Genomic DNA, 5871 nt, shown 5'->3' with positions numbered 1-5871 from the left:
AGAATTTAAAGTTCACTGAAATTTTATATGTGGTTTTATTATTGAATGTTGCCAGCAATATCATTATTTCATAGTTGGTACCTATTTGTTTTTCTTCGATATTTCAAATGTTTTGTAAACAGATACGCGCAATCATATATAATTAAATATATTCAGCTAAACCCGTACATTTTTATTTATTGTTTTCACTGCCCAATCAACAGGTTATGGGCCCAGATTACGAAAGAAACAATAAATAATAGATAATAATAGATAATAATAATTAGATAAAATACAGTTAAATTGAAAAAAACACGTGGTTAGTTATCCGTCCGTGAGCAAACGTGAAATATAATCCTAATGGATGTGATGGAGTATTGAATTGTTCGTATTAATAAGAAAAGAAAAGATTGAAAAATTGGGCCTCATGTGCCCCAAAATTTCAAGTGCGCGTTATTTTGAAGTCCTACGGTGCATGGGAAATAATTACAGGTGAATCAATTCTTACCGTATCAGAAAATGATCGACAAATCGAACATGCGCTGTCTGGAGAAAATTCGACAACAGCTCAATGCATAATCACCACATCAGTGAATGAAAAATAATTTTTGCATATTATCAATTGTAAATCGACTAAGGATATATAGAAAAAATTGGAATTTGTTTGCGAAAATCTGATACTAGTATACATATGCTATTGCAGTAATGTACAGTTACCAGAAGGAACCGGATGATGTCGCTACTCACATCGTAAAACTTAAGAATCTTGCACATCGGCTGCAAACTCTGAGTGAGAAAATTCTAAATCAAATGATTATTATTAAAATACTCATGACATTATCTCTGTCATTCAAATACTTTATTTGTGTATGGGAATCAACTCAATCCAAGAAAGAACTCTCACAAATCTTATTTTAAGGCTCACCATTGAGAAAACAAGGACAGGAACCAAAGAAAGGGCAAAGAACATTGCTTTTATTACTAATAAGCATCAATCTAAGAAAAATTTCAAAAAAGGCAACGTTATATCATTCGTGTGTCATTATTGCCATAAATTAGATCATTGAATCAAGGAATACAGAAACCGAAAAGCAGCAATATCAAATGAAAAATATACAGAAAGGAGAAGCATTCATTAGAGCCATGTCTGCAGAATATAATTTAGAAACATCCAGTGATGCATGGCACATGGGTACAACTGAGCACATGTCAAATCGTCGCGAATGATTCTCGTCATATAAAAAAATTTGACACAGTAGAGAATATTAAGATAGGCGATTGAAAATATATTCAAGCAATTGAATCAGAAAATGTTGACATTCTTGCTTTCAATAGAAAAGAATAGGTGCGAAAGTATCTTAGTAATTCACGTTTTTCACGTACCAGGTGAGCCAAGAACATCTTTTTTTAAAGATCAGAAATTTTGCTACGAAGGTTGCATTTTAGGGAAAATGCACAGACTATTATAGCGATATAAAATCTGAATTGAAAACTTATCCATGCAGATCTTTCAGTTCTAATGCAAGAAAATTCGCTTGGAGGAGCTCGATATTTCTTAATGATGAAAGATGGCTACAATTACTGGAGAAGCTTATATTTTATTAAAAATAAATCACAGATCACATCATAATGTCTAGAAATTTTTTTAAGAAGACTTTAGAATAAGCATTTAAAAAAGGAATTAAGATCTTCAAATCGGATAACAGTGAGTTGAGTTCGCCAATAAAGAAAGGAACTAACACGTCGATATGGCATTACGTATCAGAAAATAGTACCATTTACTCCGAAATAGAACAGTTGTGCTGATGGGAAAACAGAACTGTAGTTGACTTAATGAGAACATCGTTACATGCAAGAAAATTGCCAATCAAAATGTGGATTAAAGCAGTTAATTATACTGTTTATATTTTAAATAGAACCGGAACCAGTGGGGAGAAAGGAATAACACCTATTGAACTGTGGTTTAAGAAGAGATCGAATATTTCGAGCCTAAGAACCTTCGGAGAAAAAGTATACTTTTATATTCTTAAAGAGAAGAGACGAAAATGGCGGATATGAAAACATAAAAGGATTCCGGCTTTCTAAAACAGGATAAGTTAAAATACGTAGGGATGTAAGATTCACGAATCAGCATTATGAAATTAATTCAAATGAAGAATGGAAATTAGAGTCAAATATCATATAACATTTGAATATCAGAAAAACGACACAACAAAAATAAATGTCGAATTGAAAACTATTATTCAATCGGAAAACAATGAGCAAATGAATTCAGATGAAAAATCAAATCCAGAAAACAAAAATCAATACAAACTAGACCGACGTTTGAAAGACAGAAATAAAATACGCTGACCAGACAGATTCACGTATGGAAATATTGTGATCACAATACACTATGAAAGCTATGATGATGCGATCACATGTAGCAACACAATTAAATGGAAAGAAGCCATGAGTGACGAAATTGATTCTTTGAGAAAAAATCAAATATGGACATTAGTAAATCCGCCATCAAGTCATAGATAATCGATGGATTTACAAACTGAAAATAACTAGCGATGGAAACATACAACGATTCAAGGCAAGACTCGTTGCTAGAGATTTCAAACAAATTGCTGAAGTTGATTATCATGAAATGTTTAGTATTTTAGTTAGATTCAATTCAATAAGGACTATCTTTTATCACAGCTTCGAATAAAATATACTTACAGCAATTTGACTGAAGACGTCAAGACGGCTTTTCTTTATAGAGAACTCGATGAGATCATCTATATGCAGCAACCGAAAGGATATGAGGATGGAACTGACCGTGTTTGCAAGTTGAATCGTAGTTTATATGGTATAAAGCAGGCATCAAGATATTGGAATCATCGTTTTACAGCGGTACTGAAGAAACATGGTCTCACGTTCACCAGTGCAGACTATTGCACTGCGTATTTACAAATGGAAACGATTAAGACCGATTGATTCTAGCGATTCATATCGATGATGAATTAATTAGTGCAACAAACTATTCATTTATAAAAAAAAATTGTTAACTGAACTCTGTAAAGAATTTGAAGTAACATCCAATGAAATAAATACATATTTGGGATTACAAATTGAGCGATTGACAGATGGTTCCATATTTTTGCATCAGGAGGTTTACATCAAGAAAATTTTGAAACAATTTCGAATGGAAAATGCTAACGCAGTAACAATCTCAGCAGACCAAAACTATCAACTGCGTGGAGGCGGGTAAAAAAGTACAAGGAAAAATCAGAATTCTCATATCGACAAGCGATAGGAAGTTTAATATACTTGTTAGTGGGCACTAAACCAGACATTACATTTGCAGTAAACAAAGCTAGCCAATATTTGGAAAAACCTAATAAAATTTATTAGAATGCAGTAAAGAAAATTTTCAAGTATCTAAAGGGAACAACAAAATATGGTATTCATTATTCAACTGAACAGAATAATCACATTAAAGCATTCAGCGATGCAGATTATGCTGGAGATACTGAAATGAGGAAGTCCACTACTGGTTGTATTAAAATTAGGCGATTCTGCAATAACTTGGGAGTCAACATGACAGCGAATAGTAGCTCTATCTACTGAAGCCGAATAGCAGCTAGTCAAACTGTGAAAGAGATCATATGGATAAAAAGTCTGATTAATAATCTAATTATGTTCAAGAATCTTTACGTGGATACAACGACTCTTTACGTGGATAACTTGAACACAATCAAGCTTATTAAAAACCCAGAATTTCATCGAAAAAGTAAGCACATTGGCGTACGCTATCACTTTATACGAGACAAATTTAACGAGAAGAAGTTTCTTCTGCAAGATATATTATCAGAGAATCAGCAGATAAATCTATTAACAAACCTAAACCTCTGAGAAGAACAGTATTTGAGATACAAAGAAATCAATTGAATATCAAGAGTATCGACGACATGATAGGCACATAGAACTATGACAGTCAAACATAATAAACATACACACACTAAACAATTTTTAGTTCATTTTTAGTGGAAATGTTATAGAATTTAAAGTTCACTGAAATTTTATATGTAGTTTTATTATTGAATGTTGCCAGCAACTATTTCATAGTTGATACCTATTTGTTTTTTTTTTGATACATGTACTTCAAATGTTTTGTAAACAGATACACGCAATCACATATAATTAAATATATTCATTCAGCTAAACCCGTTTTTTTTATTTATTGTTTTCACTACTCAGTCAACAATACCATTTCATATAAATTCATAGATAAATTATTTTATGGTATATATTATTTAATCCATAATTGAATTGTATGACACTCAATCTGCCTACTTACCGAAATTTATAAGAGCAAATCAAAACACATTCCCATAAGATTTCAGATTCGAAAAGGTTGAATATATTTTTTTTACACGTAAACTTGCTTATCCTCATATGTATAAGAAAGTCATTAATGATTGAATCAATTTGAAATTCATAAACCAATTGAAGCATCAATTGAAAAAACCTTTGTCTCTATTTTACTTAAATTCAATATTTTTTATTCTGATATGAGATTATTAAATAAGAAAGTTGAAATTCAATATTTATATTTTAATATAACACTAATGTTATCTACTACTACTAATCTTATATTCACTAAAAAAATCATATTATATAAACACTACATTTTTCTTTTTCATATTACTATTGCATATTAAATTTTTTTTATTCACAATTCACAATAATTTCTTTGAATAAAATTATTTCGATTATTATTTTTGTTAATTTAATTTTATACGAAAATTATTTAATTAAAACTTTATTTTAAACAAATATTAATAATGTTAGCATTGCTAACAATATTGAGCGTTAAAAAAAGAAATTTGATAAAAAAAATGAGATAGTAATATTCGAAATCGAATGTTATGTTTGTGTGTTTTAAATATAAGAATACAAAAAAAGCTTAGGTCAACAATTTTTGCCGTTGTTACGATAGTGTTGCTTTGTTTTGGAATCAGTTCGTAATGTTCATGAAACATATATTAAAAATAAAAATGTAAAAAAAAATTAATGAATTTGTAATATTCATTTAGCATACGTAAAAAAAATAATTGCGATATGTATATATTTTTTATGAATATGTGATATTAATGTGATAATATTGATTCATATTATTATTAATAAGTGATATGCAGATCGACTATTATTTCTTTCTGCATAAAAATGAAAAATATTTACTGCAAGATGAAATAAAGATAAATATTTGTCAATGATTTGATTGGATAATTTAATAATTTGAAATTCAGATTGATTCAATTATCATTAGTATTGCGATTTTTCTTATATATGTGAAAATAATTTAAAAAACAAATGTTGTGCATATAAAAATACATTCAACCTTTCTAATTCGAAATCTTAGAAGTATGTTTTGATTTACTTCTATGGATTTTGATAAGTACGGCAAGTTGAATGAAATACAACGATTCTATGATTTTAAGGAAATATTGTATAATCATTATATAATTCCAAATATTGTGGAATTTTCTATAATTTGTTTGAAGTAAATTTTTGTTAAATAACTAATTACATAGATTTTAATTTACATAATTAAAAATTTTTTTTAAATAATATAAAAATATTGCATAGTTACATTATATGATATTTATATATATTGTTTGTATATTGTATATTTATATTGAAATTCATTTGGAATAATCAATTGTATATAAAAAAATATCAATATTTTATTTTCTTTGAAGATGATATGATATTGAGCATCCAGCTGAGCGTTTTCGCTCTTTCGTATCTAATATAATCTAATATATTATAATTTTATATAATTTTATATAAAATATAATATAATATAATATATTAATATTTATAAAAAATAATAATATTTATTTATTAAAATTAATA

Source organism: Apis dorsata, unplaced genomic scaffold, assembly GCF_000469605.1.
Source record: "Apis dorsata unplaced genomic scaffold, Apis dorsata 1.3 scaffold_406, whole genome shotgun sequence".
In the NCBI taxonomy this organism is placed as follows: domain Eukaryota; kingdom Metazoa; phylum Arthropoda; class Insecta; order Hymenoptera; family Apidae; genus Apis; species Apis dorsata.
Note: the sequence above shows the minus strand (reverse complement) of the source record.